The sequence below is a fragment of the Rhipicephalus microplus genome, chromosome X (genome assembly GCF_043290135.1).
Source record: "Rhipicephalus microplus isolate Deutch F79 chromosome X, USDA_Rmic, whole genome shotgun sequence".
Classification (NCBI taxonomy): domain Eukaryota; kingdom Metazoa; phylum Arthropoda; class Arachnida; order Ixodida; family Ixodidae; genus Rhipicephalus; species Rhipicephalus microplus.
This window is the reverse complement of record NC_134710.1, coordinates 329046893-329074493: the sequence shown is the minus strand read 5'-3', so window position 1 is coordinate 329074493 and position 27601 is coordinate 329046893. Positions and strand designations below refer to the sequence as shown.

The 27601-nt window shown below is 46.4% G+C and overlaps 1 long non-coding RNA gene across 1 annotated transcript; it reads left to right on the top strand.

The window, feature by feature from the left end:
* Nucleotides 1-489: 489 nt before the first annotated feature.
* LOC142776272 (uncharacterized) lies at nt 490-27601 on the top strand. Its single transcript, XR_012887411.1, has 3 exons — nt 490-979; nt 1510-1685; nt 25021-27601. It is a non-coding gene; the product is annotated as an uncharacterized LOC142776272 (long non-coding RNA).

Genomic DNA, 27601 nt, shown 5'->3' with positions numbered 1-27601 from the left:
ATTAGCACTCTTAACCTTCTTTCAGCGCATAAAGAAGAAGTAGAAGAAGAAGCTGCAAATAACGAGTTTGTCATGATTTCAAGAGCCTCATTTACACAGTGCTTCTCAAGGTGCTATGCCATCCCCTAAAATTTCGGCCCACCGTTACGCCAGTGCAAGCTACCCACAATAACGATCTGACAAAATGCCGGCATACTATTGTTTGGCAGTACGACCTTTCCTCGCAGCGAGAGTCAGTTTTGGCGACCTGCGGATCCATGCTAGTGTCTATAGATACATAAGGCAATTTTGCCGGCCAAGCGGCATGCACTGACTTTGAAGGCTGTGTGCACAGCCAAACGGGTGGCCTCTAGAATGAATCACTGTGCTACACAGTCGCGACCGCCGATTAAAAACACTGCACGCTTGCGTCACCACCGACCTTCACGAGGCTTTCGGCAAACGCCGTGTCCCGTGCCTTCGTTCGGCTGGAAGTGACTTGCCCCTCGCTTCGAGCGTAACATGAAATCGCTGGGAGGACCGGGACAACGCATATAGCTCTGGCGATCAGATGGAGTGAAGAAAAACGGCAAAACTCGCGCCGGCGGCCATTGAAAGTGCGCCGACGGCCTTGCCCCGACCCACTTCGCGGCTCGTCTGCTTCGTTCGGTGGCGCCTCTGCAACCTCCGTTGCGAGGACCCACTTACCGTTTCTCTGCGGGTAATCTGGGGTGTGTTACGACATCATCGAGCAACACAGACGCTGGAAAACTACAGAAGCGAGCGACGCCGTGTAGTTGACTCGATGGCGAAAGAAGAAGTGCGCGGATGGACAGAGGGAAGAACGCATACCGCCAAACATGCGGCGTGTTTTATTTCCGCTGCCACCTTCGTTTCCTGCACCGCTAAAAACTGTAAGACTAAACATGCCTTTGCGTGACAGCAAGTCTATAACTCCGCATGACTTTTCAAGAAAAGTTTGCAACGCTTAGCCGTCGCGGTAAGATATACTCATTGCAACAACGGCAGTTACATAGCCCCTCAAATTTTAACGGAACTTTGCTGCCATCCACTTTTCTCATTCTGTTCTTGTTTCTGAACACATTGAGAAGAACAAGTCCTGCTTACTTTTACAAGAATTGCTTTACTATGTCTATGTAGGTGTATTTATTTCCGGCTTTTTTGGGACTTTGATGGGCAGCGCTCCCTTCCAGGTTTACTTCCAGAACCACTTGCTTAATAAATGACCGATTTATAACCACTTGCTGCGTCTGTGTCCACGACCAGAAGCACAGTTGCTGACCCGCGATTCGCGGGATCGAATCCCGGCTGCGACGGCTGCATTTTCGAAGGAGGCGGAAATGCTGTAGGCTTGTGTGCTCAGATTAGGGCGCACGTTAAAGAACCCCAGGTAGTCGAAATTTCCGAAGACCTCTAATACGGCGTCTCTAATAATCATTTAGTGGCTTTGGCACGTTAAAGCCCACATATCAATTATCAAATCACAAACACAGCGTCTCGACAACGCAGTACCCAAGTGCAAGCTGCCCCGAGGGAATAATTCGAGAACGCTCCTCTTGCCTCCGGCACCACCACGCGTATCCCCAGCTGCCTTGGTGTAATCGGTCTTCGTCGCCTGAACTGTATACAAGACATTGAACTGCACCTTGTGCGACGTCGGTGAGGGGACACGACACGTTCCTCAAGTAAGCCTATAAAAGACACCTTGCATGGTTTCGGCTCTCAAACCTGGAATATTTCATACCATGCCGCATATGTGGTTATGTATAAAGTTATAAAGTGATTGATATACTTTCGATATTTAAGAGATACACACAAAGCACAAAGATTATTATTATTATTATTATTATTATTATTATTATTATTATTATTATTATTATTATTATTATTATTATTATTATTATTATTATTATTAAATGTGTTTATTGGGAGATTAATGCCTAAAGGTGTGACTCCGGCCACTCCTAGCTCTTACATTAAAATCTGCGTCGCGAAGTTATAAATAACAATAAAATAATGCAAAATTGGCGCATGAAAATGCCGTTCACGAAGGCAATGTTCGCGCGTCATAAACAGCGTTCACGCACGAGAAACGCAGGAAAATGTTCGTGCGTTACAAAAGATTGAATCTTACAGTTCCTTACAGAAGGTGATCCCACAACTGTCACCGGGCGTTTGCCCGTACTTTAAAAACAGCTGCCATTAAACACGAAAAACTACACGAAACATGTGACTGTTGTGAATTTAGTTTATGTGAGTCAGTATATTTATGGTATTCCTGATTCTTCTGAAAACTTCGCCAGCACGCGCGCAGCGATGTTTTGGAAAGTTTCTATTGACCATGTGCCCGAAACTTTTTGTTAGTGACAGCGACATCCCCCGAAAATGTGGCAGGCTTCCAATGTCGTCGGTGCACGATTGATAATATTTTAGATGGTGTTACACCGATAGACCACGAAAAAAGTGAAAATCACCATAGCGATGTTTCTGGACACAATGGGGGCATTTGACTCAACGAGTCACGGGCACGTCCTGCCTTATTTAGTTCAGTTGGTCATGATTGGACGAACACTGAAACGTTCATTCTTAAAAGACAGGAAAAATTTGATTGAAACGGCCGATGGCAAAAGCAAAGATCATAAAGTGAATAAACGTGTTCCGGAAGGTAGCATTCTCAGTTCATTTCTATACAGTGTGTCTCATCTAAAAAGCACCAAGCAATAAGAAATTAAAAATGAGTGCTACGCGTCTTCAGTTAGCGCAGTATTGTTCTTAGCTGTATGTAGCACGTCAGAATATTTTTTAGATCCACCAAGCATGGTAATTAATAAAGATTGTTTAATTCAATACAAGACTTGTAGCTCTTATCCAGAAATAACAAAATTTTCAAGTTACGTGTTAGATAACAACACTGGAGGAGGAGGAAAGAACTTTATTCAGAGTCTGGCGAGCTGATGGGTTGGGCCAATGGCCCCACCTAGGTTACGGCCCGGAGTCCTTGAATGCTGGCGGCTTCTTCGGCCCGCTGGACGGCCCACATCTGATCTTCGAGGACGGAGCTGAGCATTGCGGCTTCCCAGCGCGCACGAAGGCTGTCAACAGAGGCCGCATACTTGTTATGGGCACTAATCCCTCAACATTGCCATAACATATACCCCAAAGTGGCTCTGAAGTCACAACACTTGCACCTGTCCGTTCTGCATATATTGGGATTTATAATGTGCGAGAGTGCAGGATTCGGATACGTCCTAGTTTGTAACTGCCACCACTCGACAGACTGTCTTTTTGTTATTTTGGGTGAGGAGGCGGGAATATGCCCCTCTGTAATCTACGACGTTTTGTAATGTCACTGTATCTGGTCATTCTGTCTTCCGACTCCCACGCGTCTGCCGCGCCATCATCACCGGAGGATGCTGGGGCGGCACTTAAGAGGGCAGCCCGGTCGGTGTGCCCTCGAGCTGCGTCATGTACAGCCCTGTTGTTGCTGTCCCCCGCGATGGCGTGAGCAGGTGTCCATTAGATGTATGTATTTCTGGGGCTTGTTCGACACCCTCAAGTAGAATACGTAGTGCCTCCGGGGAGATGCGGCCGTTGGCAAAGTTTCTCACTGCCGTTTGAGAGTCACAGACTATCACGGTTGCGTTTGTCTGAGCTACTGTGAGCGCTATGGCTACCTCTTCCGCTGTCTCGGCACTTGTAGTGCGTATTGTCGCGCATGTCGTACAGCGTTTGTTGCTATCGATTACGGCTGCCGTAAACCCCCGTCTGCACTTGTATCGAGCAGCATCTACGAAAACTGCATCCTTATCATTGCCGAACTTTTTTTTTTGTATTTGCTTTGCTCTGGTCCCTCGTCTGGCCTTATTCTGTTCGGGATGCATGTTTTTTGGCAAGGGGGTATCATCATTGCTTCCCTGGTCTATCTTGGGATGTCCATCTTGACGCCGTGTTGTGTGTGATACGTTATGCCTAGTCGCTCTAGGATATGTCTTCCTGCTCGTGTCTTAGAGAGACGTTCATGTTGGGCCGTACGCTGCGCCTCAATGAGCTCACCTACGGTATTGTGCAGGCCTATAGTTGTAGCAGTTTGTCCGTGCTTGTGCTAATCGGTAGCCCTATGGCTAGTTTGAATATTTTTTCGAATGAGGCAGTCTAACTTGATCTTTTCCGTGACTTGCCATTTCAAGTACGGCGCTATACGTATACTATTCTGCTTATCACGAATGCCTGTATCAACCTTATAGTGTTTTCCTCCATCATGCCACTCTGCTTAGTTGCTATCCTTTTTATGAGTCTCATTGTTAGGACTACAGTTGCATCCAGTCATCTGAGGGTTTCTCTGTTGTTGCCCTTGGCTTCGATGAGCAGACCCAGTAGCCTGATCCTGTCGACTATGGGTATGGTTTTTCCATCGGCTGTTCTTAACTGTATTTCTTCTCTATGAGCAAGATCTTGCAGGCAGTTGCCTGCATGGTTTGCGATCTCTACGAGTAGGTCTGTACAGCAACAGCTCCGATTTTTCTGCAGAGCAGGCTAGCCCAGTACCTTCCAGATACCGCTCGACCATTCTGACTGCTGTTTTAAGCGTTTCCTCTATTAGTCCATCACTCCCATTTCTCACTCATAGGGCCATGTCGTCTGCATATATTATATGATCCAGTCCTTCGATTGCTCGGAGCTTGGTCGGCAGTCTAATTAGGGCCAGATTAAATAACATAAGCGATAATACCGAGCCTTGTGGCGTACCTGCACTGCCCATCTCAATTTCCTCCGAAACTAGGCCCCCTATCATGATCTTTGCCTTCCTTCCCGTCAGGAAATTACGCACATAATTGTACGTCCGTTGTCCCAGACCTAGATCTCTCATTCTTTTTAGCACCGTTGCATGTGTTCAATTATCAGAGGCCTTCTTGAGGTCTAACCCTAGAATGGCCTTTGTCGCTGTTGCCGGATTATCTATAATCTGATGTTTCAACTGCGTATTTCGTTGAGAGCTTCCTCCTGAACCCTATCATTGTGAGTGGGAGCGCATCCCAGTCCTCTAGATAAGTAGTTATCCTCTCCAGAATTACGTGCTTCATGAGTTTTCCCACCCAAGATGTGAAATATTCCCACCATACTGAAAAGATTCTTGGAAAACGAATGCGCCTATTCTTAGAAAAATTTAATGCTTTTTGCCCGGAGCAGCATAGGTTTAAATCACACCATTCCACACCAGCAGCTGTGTTATCGTTATCACAGAAGATTAACAAAGCACTACACAACAACCTTCTTGTGGCAGTTGTCTTCATTGATTTAAAAAAGGCATTCGATACCGTCGACCATAATATTTTGCTTATGAAATTAAAACACTATGGATTCCGCGGCAAAGTTTTTAGCCTCCTTTTTAACTACATTGATGGACGTCATCAAATGGTCAACATGCAAGATCTTACGTCGTCATTATTAAACATAAAGACGGGGGTACCTCAGGGGTCAGTCCTGGGGCCACTATTATTCTCATTATACGTAAATGATCTGCCATGCATACTCAAATCGGCCGAGTTGCTAATGTACGCTGATGACACAGCTCTAATAGTTACCGCCGATAACATAGCCGATCTAAAATGTAGAGCTAATGAATAACTAGAAATTATTTTTAAGTGGTTTGCAGTGAACAAATTAACACTCAATGCAAAGAAAGCCAAATACACCATTTTTCACTCCCGTTACCGAAATGTAAACTGTGAGTCATTTCGACTTACAATGAACAACTGCCAACTTGAGCATGTAAATGAATTTAAATATCTCGGTGTAGTGTTCGACAGCCAATTACACTGGAAAAAACAAATTAACTCTGTTTGTACTAAGCTAGATCTGGCTGCAGTATGCTACTGGCTGCTAGAAATTATTTTAGTAGAAATATTCTCAGAGTCCTTTATTTTTAGTTTGTTCATAGTCATCTATCATACTGCTTAGACTCATGGGGATGGACCTTTAAAACTTACCTTGATCCTATCCAGATATTACAAAAGCGTGCACTTAGAATTATAGATTATGCGGCATATAATGAACCCAGTGTGTCTTTGTTTCACAAGTTGGATATTCTACCTTTTGATTACATACGGCAGCATAAAACCGCAGTCACCATCAACAATGTTATTGCACACAGTGTACCTTTCGATGTATCTATCTTTTTTTCCTCGTCCCGCGTCACTAGATGCATGACATTGCGGAATTTTAATCTTCCACCCACTAAAAATGTGTATGGTGAACGCTTACTACAGTTCGTACGAGCTAAAGTGTGGAATAACATACCACTTCAGATTAAAGATTCTAGGGTTTTCTCGAGCGCACTCAAAAAATATTTGCTACATGTAAATCAATTGTAATGACCATGTACTAAGCCTTACACATATTTTGATGTTTTGTCTATACTTGATTATTTCATTATTTATGAACAAAGTGCAACAATGTGTATCTTCTTGTATTTTTGTTCGTTTGTTGAAAAATCAACGTTTTTTGATGTTTTGATTTTTTCTTATATACAAATTGTATTCTGCTTGTACACTTTCTCCCATTAGGCCCCTTACTAGCCTATGGCTATGGGTCTAATCAGTGTTGTGCATTTCTTGAAATGTGGTCATAACAACCTCAATAAAATGTAAAAAAAATGTAAAAGATATGGGTCTCAAGTCAGCAATCTGCAGTCGCTTGCCTGGCTTGGGTATCAACACGACTTTTGCCGTCTTCCATTGTTGCGGAATCTGTCCTGCCTTCCGTGATCTGTTAATGAATTCAGTTAACTTAGTTATGGACTCATCATCCAAATTGCGCAGCATTTTATTAGTTATGCCATCTAGTCCAAGTGCTGATCTAGTATTGAGTTTTTGCAAGGCGACCCTCACTTCTGCCTCACCGATCTCATTGTCTAAATCATCATTTGCCAGCCCTGTGTAATAAGGGTGTGTAACGGGAAGCGCTTGAGAGATGCATCTTTTCTTGATTTCACTTAGGGAAGCCTGCTTTGTACCTGATACGTTTGTATTAACCAATTAATACCGTATTTACTCGCGTAATGATTGCACTCGCGTAATGAACACACCCCTAAATTTTGTCGTCTAAATTCGATTTTTTTCTCGCGTAATGATCGCCCGAACTTACCGCATCGATATGTCGTGTGCCAAGTCTAGCCGATGATCATCGCCTTTATTTATATGCGTTAATAACACTTTTTAGGATTGCAGTAAGGGCAAATGCCGCAGTTTTCACTGAATGCCCGTCATGTGTTTTTATGTATGTGGCAGCTGAACGCGCCTATCATTGTTTCTATGTTCTGTAAGCAGGCATCACTACGCTGATGCCGTAAACTTACTGATTTAAATTAATAAATTTCTTATTTAAATGGAAGAAGCTGTTTTGACGCGCGTGACGTACTTACAACCTCTATAACTGACGAAAAGAAGAAAAAAAATGAGGTCACTTTGCTCCGTCAGCCGCCATGTTTGTTTTCACATCCCGCACTGTTACAGCGGCGGCCGCCTGTTGGTCGACCTGTGTTCATCCCGCAGCAATGTTTTTTTTTTTTATCCTGAGACCACGTTTTTCGTGTGTGTGTGTGTGTGCTTTGTGATCGTCTTTTGAAGTGCCATTTCACCATGGGGCGGTAAATGCGAGCTTTACTGCCACGTTCAAGCTGAAGGCGCTTGACTACGCGCTAGAGCACGGCAACCGCGCTGCCGGCAGACATTTCGTCGTCGACGAAATCCGGATCCGATATTGGAAAAAACAGCGCGACAAGCTCATGGCTACTAACAGCACGCGACGGGCTTTCCGCGGACCCAAATCTGGCAAGTTCCCTGACATTGAAAAGGCAGTCCTCGAATACGTGAAGGACATGCGCAAGGACGCTTGTGCAATGTCGTTAGACATCTTACGGACGCAGATTTCCGATTATCGCAGAATTCTGATTCTGATCGTAAGAATTCCGAATAGCGACTTTTTTGCGTTTTCGGTGTATACGGTATTGTGCCTTTCTGCCAACTTATTGATTTGCGGGGTTTAACGTCTCAAAACCACTATATGATTATGAGAGACGCCGTAGTGGAGGGCTCCGGAAATTTCGACCACCTGGGGTTCTTTAACGTGCGCCCAAATCTGAGCACACGGGCCTACAACATTTCCGCCTCCATCGGAAATGCAGCCGCCGCAGCCGGGATTTGATCCCGCGACCTGCGGGTCAGCAGCCGAGTACCTTAGCCACTAGACCACCGTGGCGGGGCATCTGCCAACTTGTTCCCGTCCGGATTTAACAAATGTCTAAGGATGTTCCACGTTTTCGCCATTTCTATCTGGTTGTCCATGCCATTGCATTTTTCCTCCCACTGTTGTCTGCACAGCGTCTGGGCGTATCGCTCTATATCCCTGTTCAATTTAGCTATCCTTCTACGAACTGTCCGGTTGTGTTTTCGTTTTGTTTTTTCACCTCCGTTGTAAACCTTCCTTAGCTTCCCACATGTGGAGAAGCTTATTGTCTACACACTCTAGCTGCGCCCCGCGGCGGTGGTCTAGTGGCTAAGGTACTCGGCTGCTAAACCACAGGTCGCGGGATCGATTCCCGGCTGCGGCGGCTGCATTTCCGATGGAGGCGGAAGTGTTGTAGGCCCGTATGCTCAGATTTGGGTGCACGTTAAAGAACTCCCGGTGGTCGAAATTTCCGGAGCCCTCCACTACGGCGTCTCTCATAATCATATGGTGGTTTTGGGACGTTAAACCCCACATATCATCATCATCACATTCTAGCTGCACCTCCGGTGGCACCGTTTGCGTATCTGCCTCCACGTCTCGTTTTAACTTTTCGGTCCATTCTTGAATACTCTATCATTTCTAGTAAGACGGTAAGTTGGGCCAGTTGTGTTCAGCGCATGTTGTGATGTAGGCTGCCAGTACCTATATATATACTTTTCACCACGTTTTTTTTTTTTTCAATAAACAACAGTTGTGAGTCAGCGCCGTCTTTTCTTTCTCTTTTTCTCCTTCCCTGTCCTGTATTTTTTCTGGTGTTGCGCTGTAAGTAAGTTCACGATGGCTCTATCATTTCGCCGGGCTCCTTTTTGATGTTCCGTATCTTGTCCCAGTCGACAAGTTTACGTTGTCTGCCTTTTGCCTTCCACGGCCCTGCCCTCGCCGTTATTTCAAGTATAGAATGATCGCTTCTCAAGTCATGTTGCGTATTGGTCCACTGCGTGTCCAGTATGTTTTTGGTGAACGTCAAATCTGGCGTGGTATCCGCGCAAACGCTAGTACCTGTTCTTGTAGGAATGGATGGATCGGTCACGAGCGTCAGGCCCTCCTCCTATGCGCCCAACCACAAGTTCCTGCCTTTATGGGTTCCGATCATGTATCCCCATGCACCGTGCGGGGCGTTGAAATCTCCTCCAATTACTAGCGCCCGGTTGCCCGTTATAGCGAGGGTTTTGCAAAACAACGTGCGGAATTTGTGCTGTCCGCATTTAGGACTGCTCTAAGTTAATACAAAGAGACTGTCGAGATCGAGACCAAGGTTCAGATCGAGGTCCAGATTTAGGTCTAGACCAAAGAGTGGCAATACCTGGTCTCCCCGACCACCGGAGGGTGGAGGATCCCAAATCCTCCACCCTCGGTGCCACGGAAGTCCCGCTGTGCCATGGATCCCGAAGGAGAATCCGTGGCACCGCGGGACCCTCCCAGGTGAGCTGGGCTGACGTAGCTTCCGGGACGCGCGGAGGCAGAGGCTGCTCTTCAAAGTAGGATTAAGGCGCTAGAGAACGAATTGGTGCAGATAAGGCAGAACAATGTTGCATTTATAAATAAGATTAGAAAACTCAGGAAAGAAAACGACCTTCTGAAAAACGGAGGGGTTACACGCAACGAGGAAACCTCACAAGTTATAACGGAGAAAAAAGGCGCAGCAATGGACGAAGAGGTAGCAGCCCTCGCCCTCATTAAACCTAAACCAGACAACGCTCCGATTGAAATCGTGGTAATGAAACCCAAAGCAGTGGCAACGCCACAAGAAGGGCAGGAGGAATTCGCAAACACCATGGAAGCCAAAATGCAACATATTGAAAGCAAATTGCAAACTAAGCTCGAACAACAAGAAGTTAGATTTGAGGCAAAAATCGAGGCGCCAGGCAAGACGATATCGCAAGGAGTGCAGCAAATGGTGGCTGATTTCGACGCCAAGTTAGCAATATGGGGATCGCAGACATGTGGTGGGCGCCCGGTTAAGATGTCTTTCAAGCCGTACGCTAGGACCTCGGTGCCCACTGAGGTATAGGAGAGCCTGTAATGCCGCCATGGACAGACAAAATAGCTACACAATTTTGCAATGCAATTGTCGAGAATATAATCGAAAACGATACATTCTGCAACAACATCTTATAGACACCAGCACCCCGGATGTTATAATGGTGCAAGAAATGCACGGGCAGGCCAAATCATCGATATATAAGTCATTCGGCAGTGCCGATGGAGAGACAAAGGTATTAGCAACGTTGGTTAAGCGAAATTACGTGGTGGTGCAACACGACACGGAAATTAAGGCAATAAATCACATTATCCTCGAACTGATACCCATGCGGATAACAACGCTGGGTAATTTTTTAAAGTTTGCTTAAAGTGCGCGAAATTCAAAAAATACGACGTGATTGCCGCCTAACGCGCGGCGCTTTGAGTGCCCTCAAATGTAAGTTGCACAAATTAGCGAAGGGTTCTCACACACGAAGGACGCTTGAACAGGCTATCGGTGACTACGACGGACATTCAGCGATGGTTGGATGGTACCATTAAATAAATGGGAGGGGGCGAAAGAAAGAAACGAAGGCAATAAACTTCGACGAAAAAGTGGCTGCCACGTGCATTGCGGTGCCAGAACCGGAGGCAACATTTGGCGCAGCACAGACGTTTTTTTTTTTCTTTTCGGGCCAACAATAAACATGATGGTGTGGGAGAGGGTGACCTTTTGATAAAGGAAGGATATCAAAAGCACGATGGGAATATGTGGAGCACAGTTTCTGTTTGGGGGGGGGGGGGTGCACGCTTCGACAAAGAAAAGGTTTAGTCTGGAACAATGTGTTTCACTAATGAAGAACGTGTGAATATGGTTCTCACTCTCGGCCGAGTGAACGGAAACAGGACAGAAGTGGCAAGATTATTTCGCAGATGGCACCCATTAATTCGGGTAAATTGTTCGACATCGGTGCAAAATTACGAAACACTCAAGGATACAGGCACGTTCAAACAGCAGCGTTAGTGCACAAAAGGTGTGACTGAGTTTCTTAAAACAGACATTCTTGCTTACATGGCAGCCCATCTCCACGCAAGCGTGCGTGACGTGGGTGCTGAGACCGGCGTTTCCAGCAGCAATGTATGGCACGTACTCCAGAGCGGAGGACTTCACCCATACCATGAAACACGAAACCTGCACCAACAGCTGGAAGATAGAGATTCGCAAAGCCGTCTTGACTTCTGCAACTGAATGGCCATGCAGGAAGAAGGTAATTCCGGTATCCTGAGGCCATTCTTGATGTAATTGAAGACATCGGCGTAGGTGGCCGGCTACACGCATGGATAGTGAGCTATCTCAAAGGACGTACCATTTTTATGTTGACATCTGACGGTGACACGGCCAGGCACCTCGTAAGCCGTGGAGTTCCGCAAGGCGCCGTCCTGAGCCCCATGCTTTTTAACATTGCACTCATTGGCCTTGAATCTGAGCTTCCCGACGTTGTCAGAATCAGTGCGTATGCAGACGACATATGCATATGGGCATCTGGAACAACAAGACCACAACTGCGAGCAAGGCTACAACAAGGCACATCAGTAACATCTAAGTGCTTGCGTCGTGAGGGCCTGGAACTTTCAATAGTAAAATGTGCTGCATTGGCATTTACGAAGAAATCAATGGCGCGGTACCCAATCTTCGCTGACGGAGCAGTTATTCCCGCGGTCAAGCGCCACCGCTATTTAGGGGTCGTCATCGATCACAACCTGTACTGGTCGAAGCATGTGACTGCGCTGCGGAACAAACTAATCAGTTTTGTGTATGTTCTTCCTGTTATAGCAAGGCTGAGATGAGGCCCTTCAGGGAAAAGTCTTCTGCAGTTGTACAAGGAATTGTTTGTGGGCTATATACGGTACAACTCACCTGTACTTCCCGGCATGTGTGCAACGTGCCTTCGTACTTTAGAGAGCCTTCAGGCACGAACACTGAGAACATGCCTAGGCCTATCACGGTGCACGTCAACCTCTGGCACTATAGAGGTGTCCCGCACCTACCATATACAGGTTTACACGTCCTGTGAGCCTCTTCGAGTGAACCTTTGTCTGCTGACCCAACATGCACAGCACCCGTTGTCTTCGGTACAAGCGGACCGACGGGACTGTACCTATTCGCGATGCACTTAGACACATGATCCCTTCAGGCTTTGCACCTGCCGTAATCCCTGCAGTGCCTCCATGGACATTGACTAAACCACTGGTGTGCCTTCACATACGCGGAATTTTGTATAAGTCGCATGTTTCTTATATTGCCCTCAAGCAACTCACCTTGGCACATTTGGATGACCGATACAGCGACTCTGTGCACATCTACATTAATGGATCCGTAACTTCGTCCGCCTCAGCTGCAGCCTTCGTGATCCCTCAACTCGGTATTTCCCGACAGCACAAACTGAATCACAGGTCGTCTTCGACAGCTGCAGAACTTGTTGCTATACAGGAAGGCATAAAATTTGTGAACGACCAAGCGCCGCCTAAATGAACTATTCTGTCCGATGCAAAATCAGCGCTTCAAGCTATTCATTCTTGCTCAAGAAGAGGGGAATCGTCCAAGCATTTGACCTAACACACAGGAGTGGTCACTTGATTACACTCCAGTGGATTCCTGGACTCTGTGGCATGGTTGGCAACGAAACAGCCGATAGCGAAGCAAGAGCGGCAGTATATCAACGCTCTTATGTACGTCAAAGTACCGTTGCGAAGTGACGTCAACACATTGTTGAGAACGCTCATGCGCGAATGCGCTGCCACTTACTGGTTGCTACTAGATCATCGGAACAAGCGTTCGCAGGAAACAGACCCCGGTATGACTTTTCGTCTTCCGGCTAAAATCAGCCGAAGACATGGTAATATACTGCACCGGATTCACCTGGGCGTCGCCTTCACTCGTCACTACACCCACCTAATCGGCCGTGCGGACAGCCCGAATTGTGGGCGCTGCCAAGTTCGCGAAACTTTAGCTCACATATTTTTGACTGCGCATTATACGTGCCGCAAAGAAAAATGCTAACTGCAACGTTGGCAAGCATCGGACGACCGCCATTGAGTGAAAGCCACATATTGTCAGCAATGAACGACCAAACAGTGTCAAAAACTGCTACAAAGACTGTTTTGGACTTTATCAAAAGCACTAGACAAGATACTAGACTGTAGGGTACTATGCTAAGTGGCTACCGTACATATACGCACCACCTATTCTTGTCCCCATCATCATCCTTCATCCCTCTTTTCTTCCTTCTTCTCTTATCCCCTGTGTACAGTAGCAGGCTAGAGCAAACTAGCTCAGGCCGACTTCTCTGCCTTCAGCTAAATTCTCATCCACACACACACCCGGTGCCCTGAACAACATAATCTGGTCCGATAAAGCTCGCTTCTCGCGCAATGCCCAAGTTAATGTTCAGAATGATCATTACCGGAGTGCTACAAATCCTCGCTGTCTGTTGCAGTCGCAACACCAGGTGCAGTGGTCTTTCAGTGTTTGGTGCGACATTTACGGCGGCAAAATTATTGGCCCACTCTTTTTCGATGGAACACTCACCGCAGAACGCTACATCAACGAAATACTAAGTGAGTGACTTCACCTCCAACTTCTCTCTAGCACAGCTTGGGAATATCAAGACGGAGCTCCTCCGCACAGCTGCGCGCGGGCTCGAATGTGACTTGATCGGGAATTTCCCGAGAAATTTATCGGCCCGTTTGGACCTGTAGATTGGCCCGCAAGATCCCCACATTTTTGCTATGGGGATATATTAAAGACCACGTCTACGCCGAAGTGACGACAACGCCCGCAAGACTGAAGTCTAGAACACAGATGTGTGCCGCTCTATTACTCCAAGAATGCTATGAAACGCGACAGTAAATGTGCTGACTTGATGTAGATTGTGTATAGGGGCTGATAGAGGGCTGTTTGAGCACGCTATGTAACTGCCCATGACGTCTTAATAAAAGTGCTTTGGACTTTACAGTTACACTGAACTCTTTACAACAGCTAGCTTTCCTACTATTTAAAAGGTAGCTATACGAGCACAGAACACTTTTTTATTCGTTCTGTTTATTTATACGCACTGCGCTCTAACAGACATGTACTAAACATGAATTTCTAAATGAAGACGAAGCCCGAGCAATAAACTTTTGAACTCATAGCTAATCGTGCCGTATTCCTTGCAAGTATCCAGTAGAGCAATCGCACGTAATCGATGCAGATATGACAAAAAAAATTCTAGAATAATTACCGTCAAAGTTTTTATATCCTTTTAACAAAATGTCACCCACTCCCCCACTCTCATGTTTATCGTTGGCTCGAAAAGAAAACCAAAAAAACGTCTGCAGTGTGCCAAATGCTGCCTCCAGTCTTGTATCGCAATGCACGTGGCAGCCGCTTTTTCGCCCAAGGTTATTGTCTTCGTTTCTTTCTTTCGTCTCCCACCATCCCCTGTTTAATGGTATCATCCAACCATCGCTTAATGTTCATCGTAGTCACCGATAGCCTGTTCAAGCGTCCTTCGTGTGTGAGAAGCCTTCGCTAATTTGTGCAACTTACATTTGAGGGCACTCAAAGCGCCGCGTGTTAGGCGGCAATCACGGGGCTTTTTTTTTTGTTAATTTCGTGCACCTTAAACAAACACTGAAAAAAAAATTGACCAGCGTTGTTACCTTACCGTAACTTGAACATTTTGTTACTTCTGGATAAGAGCTACAAGTCTTGTATTGAAATTCTTTCTCTAGAGTCATTATTTAAAAAGTTTATTTAGCAATCTTTGATAATTACCGTGCTTGGGGGATCAAAAAATATTCTGGCGTGCTACATACAGCTAAGAAATATACTGCATTAGCTGGAGACTCGTAGCACTCATCTTTATTTTTATTACTTGGTGCTTTTTAGCTGACACACCCTGTATTGTGTTATGATTGAATAGTGAAACATACTGCTTGTAACTTTGAATCAGTCACTTTAAAGTGACGACATGTGCATGTGTACTACAGGTTCGAATGTTCGAGTCATTCAGTGTACGCTACAAAGAGGCCTAACAACAATTATTGAGTTCACGAAAAGCAGAGGAATGATTCTTTTACATGAAAAAAGTGATGTACTCCCTTCTAGAAAATTTCTCAGAAAATTTAAGCCCGAGAATGACTCCCAGAGTTTACAACTTGTGCCATAGCTTTTTGGTAGGGATGTGCGAATAGTAAACTTTGGAACTGAATCGATGATGAGTCAAATAGCGATGGCACATAATCGAGTATTCTTTCAAAAACTTTCGGTAAGTAGAACAACCATTTTCGAAACTGTCCTAAAACTCTGCATCACTTACTTGTAACAAATTGTCCCGAGCTTTCACCTAAGAGCATCACAGTTACATTTAACCAACTCGAAATACAAGCATTATAAAAACTATGTTAGAGGCTCTGCATCTTGTCGGTGCACGTTAAAAAAAAACACTAGATAATCAAAGTGTCTGGAGCCCTCCATGACGGCATGCCTGATAATCATAACCTGGTTTGGGCACGTTAAGCTCAATACACTATTGCACAATTAGAAAAACTTAGGTAAGCTGCTATACCGCAGGAACCGGAGCCTTCAAAATATTTTGTAACTGTAGGTTGAAATACAGCAGTAATAACAGGATTGACACATTATTCTTGTCATGACTCATAGCCAGCGAGTCATATTCCTCAAACCATCTTACCCTCTCATACTAAGTTTGCTTTACTCCAAGTTAATGGGGTAGCGAGCAATGGAAAGGAAAATGATAGATGTAACCTTAAGAGACAAGAAGAGAGCAGAGTGGATCAGGGAACAAACCGGGATCAAGAATATCATAGTTGAAATCAAGAAGAGGAAATGGACATGGGCTGGGCATGCAGCACGTAGGCAGGATAACCACTGGTAATTAAGGGTAACTGACTGGATTCCCAGAGAAGGCAAGTGGGTTAGGGGGAGACAAAAAGTTAGGTGGGCAAATGAGATTAAGAAGTTTGCGGGTATAAATTGGCAGCAGCAAGCACAGGACCGGGTTAACTGGCGGAACATGGGAGAGGCCTTTGTCTTAGCTGCAGTGGACGTAGTCAGGCTGATGATGATGTGATGATGATGGTGAATGGGGTGATCACGTGAGCGCCCACACGTAGGCGGCTAGATAGATAGATAGATAGATAGATAGATAGATAGATAGATAGATAGATAGATAGATAGATAGATAGATAGATAGATAGATAGATAGATAGATAGATAGATAGATAGATAGATAGATAGATAGATAGATAGATAGATAGATAGATAGATAGATAGATAGATAGATAGATAGATAGATAGATAGATAGATAGATAGATAGATAGATAGATAGATAGATAGATAGATAGATAGATAGATAGATACGGTAAAACTCGCCGCCGAAATTCGCTAATGAATGTTTCGCATTTTAAATGTTCCTAAGCTTCTTGCTCGACGCTGTTTTGTCTTCAACAGTTTCCACATACCTCTCATCTCGGTTAATTGGCTTAACAGATGCGTCCCGCTAGTCCAGGTTTGGCGGTACTCGAGTCGCGTGGCTGAGAGAATAGCCATTGTTGTGCGTTCTGGCCATTTATTGATCTAGGCTGTAAATAATGAACATCACATTTCTGGCTCGTGAGATATTTACGCGCTAAGTGGTGCATGGGACGGCTGCGTTGCCAGTACGTTGCGGCCACGGCGCAGGTTGCGGCCTAGACGCTCCCTCAGCCCGGAAACAGACGTCGTTCACTTAAGCTAGGCTTCTTTGTCTTTTCGACTCGAGAGGCGTGAACCAACGTACTTCCGTCGAGCTGTGAGCATCGTCACCCGTGCCTTCACCCCTTCAAACCCCTTCGAGTGCAAATTACATTGGCCAGAGTGCAAATCCACGCGAAATTAATTGAGCAGTTGGCAATCTCTCTAAAGCTGAGCTTTCTATTTGTGGTCGCTTGCTGTGGAATTCGTTTAGTAACTGGCTAGGACTAGCTAAAATTCACCATCGTGTCGAAAGTAAAATAGTCGCAAAGTCTTGTGCGTCTGCCAAGCTGCGTGCGTTCTCCTGCTCAGAAGACGTGGTGGCACCGTTTTATACGCTAAGCACTTCTTGGCGAACCAGACATCTTGACCATAATCGTATGTATGTATGTATGTATGTATGTATGTATGTATGTATGTATGTATGTATGTATGTATGTATGTATGTATGTATGTATGTATGTATGTATGTATGTATGTATGTATGTATGTATGTATGTATGTATGTATGTATGTATGTATGTATGTATGTATGTATGTATGTATGCGATATATGCTATGTTTGCTACATTCGCGGACATTCCTTGACAATGAAGCGAAGGCTGCAGAGCCAAATTGCACAAGTGCTATACCACTGTAGAATGCAGTCCTGCAATTGTGTCCGTGTTTTCTACGTGAAAATAAATTCACCGACAATTACGATACTGCCTAAGTGAGCGCAGAAGAGGCACGCACCTCTGCATTCTGGTGTCGACGGCGTTGAGCCTCTGCTCGGGCCACTCGATCAGCAGCGGCAGACGACGCATTTCCACCCGTTGCATTGCTCATTGTTCAGAAAAAAAAACTGCCTGAGAGTATTTTATATACAGGTACGTGGTATACATTGACAACGTCGTGAGTAGCCTGGCGTGGGCCATATTGTGCAGCCCATTTCAAATCAACCGCCGCAGACGTAGCGCAGTGTGACAGCATCGATAATCGTGAGACCACGGTAGGCAGTGGTTGGACGTGTCCCACAGCAGTCACTGCAGACAGGCAGCGTTCATGCAGAGCTTATTTTCTATATATGTTATCGCTGGACGCCCTCACCTCCTACCTTATAGTGATGACGTCGTCGACGACCGCGCTGCGGAAGGCCGCGGCGGAACCTGCCGTTTCGCCACTCTCGATACCCAGAGAAGGAAACAGAAACTCATCTTCAAGGCGTTTTTAAGACGTTCTCGTGAGGTCATTTGAACGTCCTGAGAACATGCTCAACTAGTCCGAATGGAGTCCAAGAAAGATCGTATTGTCCGACCTCAGGGCGTCTTCTGAAATAACAGTCATAAATGGTTCAACAAGGCTTTTCTGGCACTATATATTCAGTTGGTCCATCAGAACATTTTGCGTACCAACTGTGCTACCCATAGAGGACATTTCTGGAACATTTTGCTGGCCGATTAGGCTACCCACCAGGATTGATTGTATGCTGAATTACTGTATTTTAGATTTCACTTTTATGTGAGGATAACGTTAGGCATAGTTGTGTATTAACAGTATAGAAATGCGTCAGTGCCTATGCAGACAATGCACATGCGGAATACGTGGCTTCGCCACCCGCTGAAGCAAGCACAAAAGCAACCAGTTGCAAGAAATGTGTTATTTTGATGCCCTCGACAAAGTTCAACAATAAAATCCTTCAAATGATGAGGTGGGCGACGCGCTCAGTAGTCTTCATTGGTCAGAATAATCAGTGTGCTTCTGGTGATCCTAAATTAAAGTCAAATTGCATTTATTAGGACAGTCGTTAAACATACTATGCTCATTTTGCAAGCACAACACGGAGCATTCTCATGATCAGTGCAGAGAGTGGTTGAAAAAGTCCGGGTACAAACTCGTCCTGCAGTATATGTGCTCTAAAGGCGTGTTTACATGAGATAGACACGACACCGACATGACCCCGACGAAGACACGAGGCAGACCAAAACCATCGGCCGACGAGTCGCCCGCCGACGAAGTCGCCAGAACCCATGGTCACACTAGACTGACGACCACGGCGACGCCTAAAAAGACAGCATTTCATCTTAGAGTAACATGATGCCAGACCGAAAGCACCGGCAAAACGTATCTGCAGTCCTGTCGTCACGTGTCTTCGGAAAATCTGTGGCCGAGCGAAAATTTGCCTCGGGTCTTTGCTTCAAACGACCACGAAGCGGGCAATCTTGGGGAAGTTAACAATTCCCTTTCCGAGGCTTCCGCGGTGTCTGAATAGGCAGCTCGAGCACCCAACAGAAGTGTTTTCTTCGCTTCTCTATTGTGTCCACCACCCCCGTCCCTCATTACCATAGAATATGGTGGGGGCTGCGTCACGTAGGCAGAGCGGGACAATGACAGAACAGGGAGCATGGCTGAAAATCAGGTGCAGGTGGGTAAGTTTAGTCGGTTTCGTTGCGTGTGCCTCCAATGTGACTACAGAATTGACTACGCAACAGTGGTTGGCAGCTGCGGGATCGGCCGGCGTCAGCGACATCGATGCGGTGAGTGCCTGATGTTTTCCCCTCAGTTCACCAGATTGCTCTAGCTCAGGTTATAGTTGTTTTGAGAAGGGCTGTGTAAAGCATTAGAGTGAGCTTTGATCGTTTCAAGCAAAGTCGAAGTGCTTTGAAACCAAAGTTAATGGGGTGGGGGTAAACACGGGAGTGTTAAAGATTGCTTGCGCGTCTTGCTAGTTGACTTATAGTGGGTACGGCAATTAAATTGTTAACAGGTGCAAACAGCCAGAGGCTAGTGTGAACGATGGAGAACCTTAAAGTGAAGGAACTCATCGAAATTTGTGAGGAACTCGGCATTACTTTAAGCCATGCGAAACGAAAGCAAGCGATCCTTGAGATCATGAAGAATGAAGGAGGTTCGGCTGAGGAAGTCGATGAGGCCTGGGAGGATATCAAAGCACGCCGCGAGGAGGCTGAAAGGCGGGAAGTAGAAGTTCGTGAACGTGAAGAAGCTGAAAGGCGAGAACGCCGTGAGGAGGCCGGGAGACAGGAGCGCCTCGAGTTGAAACGAAGATAATTGGCAATCCTACAGTGTTCGCAGGCGCCTAGCGTAGCTTATCCGACGATTCAGGTCAGCGGTTATAAAATTCGGGACCAACTGCCACCGTTCGTAGTAGGCGAGGACATGGCGAAGTATCTCGTCAAGTTTGAACACGTCTGTGAGCGAAATGCTTTGGAGTGGTCTCTTTGGGCGCGGAACCTGTTAGCTCTTCTTCCCGGAGAAGTGCCCGACGCGATAACTTATCGAGGGAAGCGTTTGAGAGCTATGACGAGGTTAAGGAAGTGCTCTTGAGACGTTATAAGTTGTCACCCGAGGCTTTCAGGCAAAGGTTCCGGTATGCTAAAAAAGGGAATGAGTCACACGTTGACTTCGCATTTCGTCTTAAAGCCGATTTAATTGAATGGCTCAAGGACGAAGGTGTTTATGACGACCGCGATAAAGTGGTAGAATGCATTGCATTGGAGCAATTCTACCGCTGCATCGAGGAGGATGTCAAGCTTTGGCTGCACGACAAACTTGGTCAAGTACAGCTAAACAGGGCAGCAGAGTTAGCTGAGAAGTATTATACTCGCCGAAAGTTGCATAGCAGGGCAGTGCGCGTTGAAAAGGATGAAAGGAAAGAGGGCTTTTCAAAGAATCCTGATCAACGGAAACCCGCTCCGCACCGTAATTTCAAGAAGGACCCGTCTCTTACGAAGGACACTGTAGGGGAAGAGCAAACGGAAGTGGAGAAATTGAGTGAGGTTCCTAAACAACGCACTGATACCACAGGGCGTTTGAATCACGGAAGCCGCTAATCTGCTACAACTGCAAAAAGGAAGGGCACATCGCAATAAACTGTAAGCAAAAGTTTGCTTTTGCAACAATCCGAGAATCGGAAAAGAACATGCGGTTGTTAGAGCCGTATCTGCAAGAAATTAGTGTGAATGGGAAAACGTGTCGAGCACTTAGAGACTCAGCGGCAACCATGGACGTTGTCCATCCTTCATTGGTGTCTTCAGATGACTTTACAAGAGAATGCGCATGGATTAGGCAAGTCGCCGAGGAGCAGAGTGCTTGCTTACCAATCGCTACGGTTGTCATTAAAGGCCCGTTCGGTAAGCTTCGCACCGAAGCGGCTGTGTCTGTCGCGCTTCCCGATAGTTTTCCTGATCTTTTCTCTAACAATTCAGAACAGCTTCTCAAAGAGCAGGGTAAATCGTTCTTGCCCAACTTAACGTACATGGCGCTCACGCGATCGCAAGCGCGGAAGCTTTCGCAGGAACTTGATCTTGTTCAATCAGGCGAAGCACCAAGTACAAAAGCTGCTGGTTGATGTGACCTTGGCGGCGAGTCGACGGAACCTCAGAGAGGAAATTCTCTGTGTGAGTCATGTGAGCAGTCACTCGAGCAGCCCGTCGCTGAAGCGATTGGTGCGGTTTCCGTAGCAGGAGGAGACGACATGGCGCCATTGAGTCAGAGCGAGAGGGGTGCAACGCTCTCGCCTGTAGCGGAAAGTTGGAGCGAGCTGTCGAGGGTTGATCGAGAAACGCTCATTTGAGAGGAACATGAAGACCTCTCGATAAAAGCGCTAATGGAAAGCGTAAACTTGGGAAAAAAGAAAAAGAATGTTTCTTTTTTTTTTGCGAAAGCAGGGCTCCTGTTTCGGAACTACACAAATGCGCAAGGTCGCAAGTATGAGCAGCTCTTGGTGCCACAAAAATATCGTCGCCAACTATTGGAACTGGCGCATGAAAACGCATGGGCAGGGCAACTCGGCATAAAAAAAGACCAAGGCTAGAGTTTCCCTTGAGTTTTATTGGCCGAAATGCTGGACGGATATCGAAGACTTTGTACGCTCATGCGGCACTAGTCAGAGAGCGGGGAAATCCGCGGACAAGTGGAAGGCACCCATGAAGCTTGCTGATACCAATTATGAAGTGAAATTAGGAAGGCGGCCGAACAAAATTTACCCCAGTAACTTCATGAAACCATACGTTCAACGTCAAGTGGTCGTATATCTGCTGTTGAATGCTTCAGAGGAAGAGGGAGTAGAAATTTTGAGTTCTAGTGATGTAATCGAAAGGGGATCAGAGGTAATCTTAGAACAGTTGAACCTAGAGCCTAGGTTAAGTGAAGTCCAGAAGGAGGACCTGAGAAGGATCTTTTCCGAGTTTGAAGACGTGTTTTCGGACCGTCCCGGAAACACGACGGTGATCGAACACGATATCCAGCTAGCTGGTGAGGAGCCGATCCGTAGCAAGCCGTATTGTTGTTCCCCTGTGCAACGTCGCAAGTATGTGCCGCTCTTGGTACCGCATAGGTATCGTCGCCTAAAAGTGGCCGGTTACTGAGATGGAGCATGATACTTCAACAGCACAACTTTGACGTTCGCTACAAAAAAAAAGGAAAGCTAAATGCTAATGCAGACGCATTTAGCCGTGCGTTTAGTTAGTACCTTCTCCACCTTTCGGTTTCTTGCTGGCGATTAGGGGCAGAATTTTGACCTCATCACGAGCTTAGCTGAGCGCTCTCGTCCAGAGTGAGCTCAAGGAGCCAACTTTATGTTGTATTCTATTTCGTTACGTTGTTGTACGTGTAAAAATTTGAGTTCTCATTTTAAGAGTCTTGTGTCCCACATGTGCCTCTTGATGTAGAGGGAACGAAATTCTGATAGACACTTCTGGTGTCTGTTGTTCTGTGGGGTGACCGAGGGCACTTGCTTGTGTCGTGTGTTGTCTGTTGTCGAACCGTTCTTGACAAGTTGCAGAACCATCGACAAGTGCTGAGACCAAAGATGGTCAGAAGAAACGAGCGAAGCTGGTCGACAAGTTGTGGCGACAAGCCAGTGGAGCTGGGATTCGTCCTCAAGAAGGGGATGTGTTCCCGGAATAGAGTCTGGAGCTGCATTCTCCCCATGGCCCTGGAGGCGAACCTGGAGGGACCTGGCGAACGAGCGCGCCTGACATCCGAGCCACGTGGAAGCAGCTCGTCTTTCCGGCGCATTGTCTGGCTGCGGGGGTGCTGTTATACCTGCGAGTCCACAGCGAACGTCCATGCCTCTGAAAAAGGCAATCTGTGTCAAGGCCAGCACGCGAGCCCACCTGACGCGATGAACAACTCAACGGCGTCATCAAGCGACGGTGCCTTTCTGCCGCGCACGCACAGTGAGTCACCTCAGCCAGCGAGCCGCCGCCTTCCTGTCTGGCGAGTCTGGCGCAATGCGTGACGACGTCACTCGTCCTTGGGTGCATCCACGTGCAGCGCAGCGGCTCCAGATTCGATGAGAATGACGCGGCCCAGCGGCGACCTCATTGGAGGATTCTGACCTCACGACCAGCGGCGCTTCTGGTTGGACATTTGGTTACTCAAAGAATCCACCCGGTGCATATAAAAAAAGCCCTGCGGTGCGTCGCGAGCAGTAGACCTATGTGTTAGAGAAGAGAGCTCGGCTCTTCGAGTCTCTAAGCTGTCGGCCCCTGTGCCGAATTTGTAACGCCTCTGTATATATGCTGTACATAAACCTTGTTTAACTCACCGTTGTCTCGTCCGCTCGTCTATCAGCTCCGCGCAGAAGCAGTCGCGAGCTGAGAAACCTACGCTACCAAACGGCTGGTGACCTTCCCGGCGGAGTTCGAAGCAGTGGCGCCTTCGGGACCGTGTTGGCGTCGCCGTCTTTCATAAGTGAGAGCAGCGGTGAGATCTCGTGGCGCCCTTCGTAACGTCGTCGGAGGCGCGCTACGCAACATCCTCCTTGCTATGCACCCACTACCTGACAAAGGCCAACTGCGGCGATAATGGCTTTAAACTATAAAGTCGTTGTGATAATTCCATGTATGTTCTGACGCCCGATTGCAGTGTATACGCTTTTACCACACATTGTTACGGCAATGTTTTATGTTGCATTCTGAAGCATTTACATATGATGTGTGTGTTTGTAAAGCAAGAAAGTTGCTTTTCCTGCAATTTCAGTTAGATGAAGTTATTTTCACTTTATTCACAAGCAGAGGGTAGAACATCCGCTTGCCACGCAAATGACTCGTGCTCAATCCACGCTTTAATCCGTATTTTTTTATTATTTTTGCTGCATCTTTCTCGATTTTTCGGTCACGCAACGATGATAATTTTTCGCTCACAACCAACGACGTCGACACGGATGCCGACTGCGGAATTTCTGCGAACGAATTATTTAACGCTCTTGCTTTAAAACAGGTCGAAACATGTGTGTGTAACATAAAAAAAGTGTACAACAGGCGGTCAACAGTTGTGACGAGAAGCACTTCAACGTAGACATGTATCTTGTAATTCTAGCCCCCATAGCATCGTCATCATCGTAAAGATGCGGACTTTTTTTTTTAAGGCCACATGGCGATCGAGTGAGCACATGCATGGCCAGGCAGCACAGGCATGCATGCGTTGTGTTGCTCTCGCTGTGGCGGCTGCATTTCATTGTAGACGCGGAGTTTCTCTTTGATTGTACGATTGCGGTTTGTGACCTTATTTGGCGAAGTGCTGGGCTCAGCTGAGTCCGTGGCTGAGTCCGCAGATGTGGCCACAGCCGCCATTTCCCACAGTCTAGATCACGGCTGCGACGCAATGACCTCATTGCGACTTAGTCTGCAGGACAACCTGGTCCGTACAGAACCAAAGCTGGTGAACCATACGCTTCGCAGGCCACCCAGCTCCTCCCCGATCATCCGCAGAAGCCTCTGCTGACTGTACAAGCTGAGGAAAGCGGAACTTTGATTCGAGCGAGTTGGCACAATTGGTAGCTGGAAAAAAAAACATCCTAGAAAGCACGAGAACACAGAGAAACAGTGCAAACTTAAGCGCTCGTATGCGTACTATGTTTGTGTGTCTTCGTCCTTATTTGGTTGTTTTTTTTTTGTCAGCTAACCATTAGGTAAAGTGAGCTGTGTTGGGCCCAGAATGCTATATTGATCCTCACTCTGATTTGTAGGCCGTGACTGGCGAACATCGTGGTACCTGGGAAAAGGCTCGGGTCAGCCATCCCTATGACCACCCAAGGCCAGAGTGCCCACCAGGAGCTATGGACGCCCTTGCCCGAAGGCTGGTGGGGCTTGGCAGTATTCCACCAGCACAAGAAGCAATGAGCCTTTTCCTAGTTTGAACAGCACCCCAAGTGGAGATCGCCGAAATCAAAACTAGTGGTTCTTGGACTCTGAAATTGTTCGCCGCATGCTGGTAGGCAATCTGGAAGGCCTACGTTCGCGCCTCTTTTTGGAACAAACATTTGCATGTTTGTGGCACCTGGTGTCGCTTGGTCCACACGTCCGTGGCTAAAGTCAAGGCACGAGTGAAAATTAACTCTTCACTGCAAAGTACGAGTCCTCAACCTCACTATTTGAAGGGGAAAAAATTAATCTAGCTTTTGGTCCACCAAGTATTACGGCTTGGTGGCGCTAGCCACCGCCCAATCTAAAGGGTACGGCCATATCAATCCATCCATCCGCACCTGGTCTGACGTTCGGCAATGCGGTCTTGTGCATGAGATCAGAAGTTCAAGCAAGATTAGAAATTAAGTAACGTGGAATAGGTAGGCTTGCTTTGGGAGCTCACGGGAATACACCGAATCAGGGAGTACAAAGTGATATGGGATGGACCTCACTTGAGGGCAGGTAAGCTAGCAGCAAGATAAAATTTGAGAAGTGACTGAGAGAAATGGGGGAGGAGCGTTGGGCTAGGAAGGTTTTCAGCTACTTGTACATGAAGAATGTCTACACAAAATGGAGGAAGCGAACCAGAAAAATGATGGGTAAATACTTGGAAAAGATCAAGGGGCCAAAGCAAAAAAAAATTACCGGTTAAGAAGGTGAAGGAAACAAAGACCGTTATGTGGAGAATTGGCATCATTAAGAAATCCGCGCAAGAGATCTATCGAACTTTTAAGCAGGAAATTGCCAAGGAAAGAATATATGATAATACTCGGGGTAGTTCTTTATTGTTTGTGGCGAGTACGGATGTATTTCGAACCAAGACTTATCGGGCCAAATACGAAGGGGTAGACACGGTATGCAGTGCGTGTGGAGAGGAGGAGGAAACTGCCGAACACTTGATAATGTTCTGTCAAGGGCCTTATAGTTCAGGATGATGGTGCAGAGTTTTTCAAAACACTGAGGTTTGGGGGCAGCGAGAGCAAAATAGACTCTAAGCGGGTAGCAATAACTAGAAGGAGGTTGGTGGCTAAAATCAAGGCACGAACAAAAATTAAATCCTTCACTGCAAAGTACCAGTCCTGAACTTCACTATTTAGGGGGAAAGGGAAAGATAAATCTAGTTGTTGGTTCACTAAGTATTACGGCTAGGTAGCGTCAGCCCCCACCCGATTTAAAGGGTACAGCCACATCAATCCATCTAACCTATACATCCATACATCCATTGGTGCAAGGCATTTGTGCGCAAAACCGTCTACAGAGCGTACAAAGTGCGAATATCCTTTATGGAATAAAAGGCCACAACACCATAGAAACAGCTACATTTAACCGCCTGCCAATGAACACATACGACAGAGCAAAAAGTAAACTATAAGAAAATATGAGGTTACAACAGCATAAAAGCCGCAAAGCTACAACGACAACGAAATGTGAACAAACCAAAACTTTTGTGAACAACGAAAAAGTTAACAAAGAACGGTTAAACAGAACAAAAATAAATAAAAGGCCTCAGCACCCCAATAACACCAACAATTATTCGCCCACAAATCAAAGTTTTTAATTCAACAAAGAGAGAAAAATAACAAAACAAAAAGCAGTTACCCAGAACATAATAGAAGGTCATGATTCATGATTCACTGACTGCTGCATTAGTCTGTGAGCATTATTTCTAGTCAATGTACACTGATGTTCAAGAGGCACTTATTCAGATAGGCCTCATTTGTGGGAAAATAGAACTCCCACACATACTTCAGGGACGGCTTACTGCTCTCCCATAGCTGAGTACCACGCACTCAAAATCGTTCAACATTTCTTTCTAAAGAAACCAACACACGACATTTTTGTCGATACGGCCTCGTAAAGTGTGAGGCCTATATACGGGACGGCTTCAGGCTTTCCCGTAGTAGAGTACCTGGTACTCTAAATGAAATCGTTGCCCTCTTTTTTGAACACAAGCTATCATGATATCATACTGTGAGCTGCTTTCGGTGTCCGTAGCCACCACGGAGGAAGGAAAGGTAGGAGAGGCCCTGACGTCACTCGTTGTGAAGCCGCACTAGCCGCACGGAGGAAGTCGGCCATATTGACTGGGCAAATTCTCCTCTCTTGTTTACATATGAATGCGAAGCAGAAGGCGCGACTCCCTCTATGTCTCAAAAAGCACGTGGCCTGCGCGCCGCGTGCGCCGGTGCTATCCTAAACCAACGGAACGGATTTAACACGCTGTCCTGCCGCGATGCAGTTGACGAAATCTCTGTGTATGGGTGTTGTACTCTTGCATTGCCGGCGTTTACGATAAACACGGCAAGTTGCACGTTAAGCTTTTTTTATGTGTTCTTTGTGAAAATAAACATGATATTTCGGACA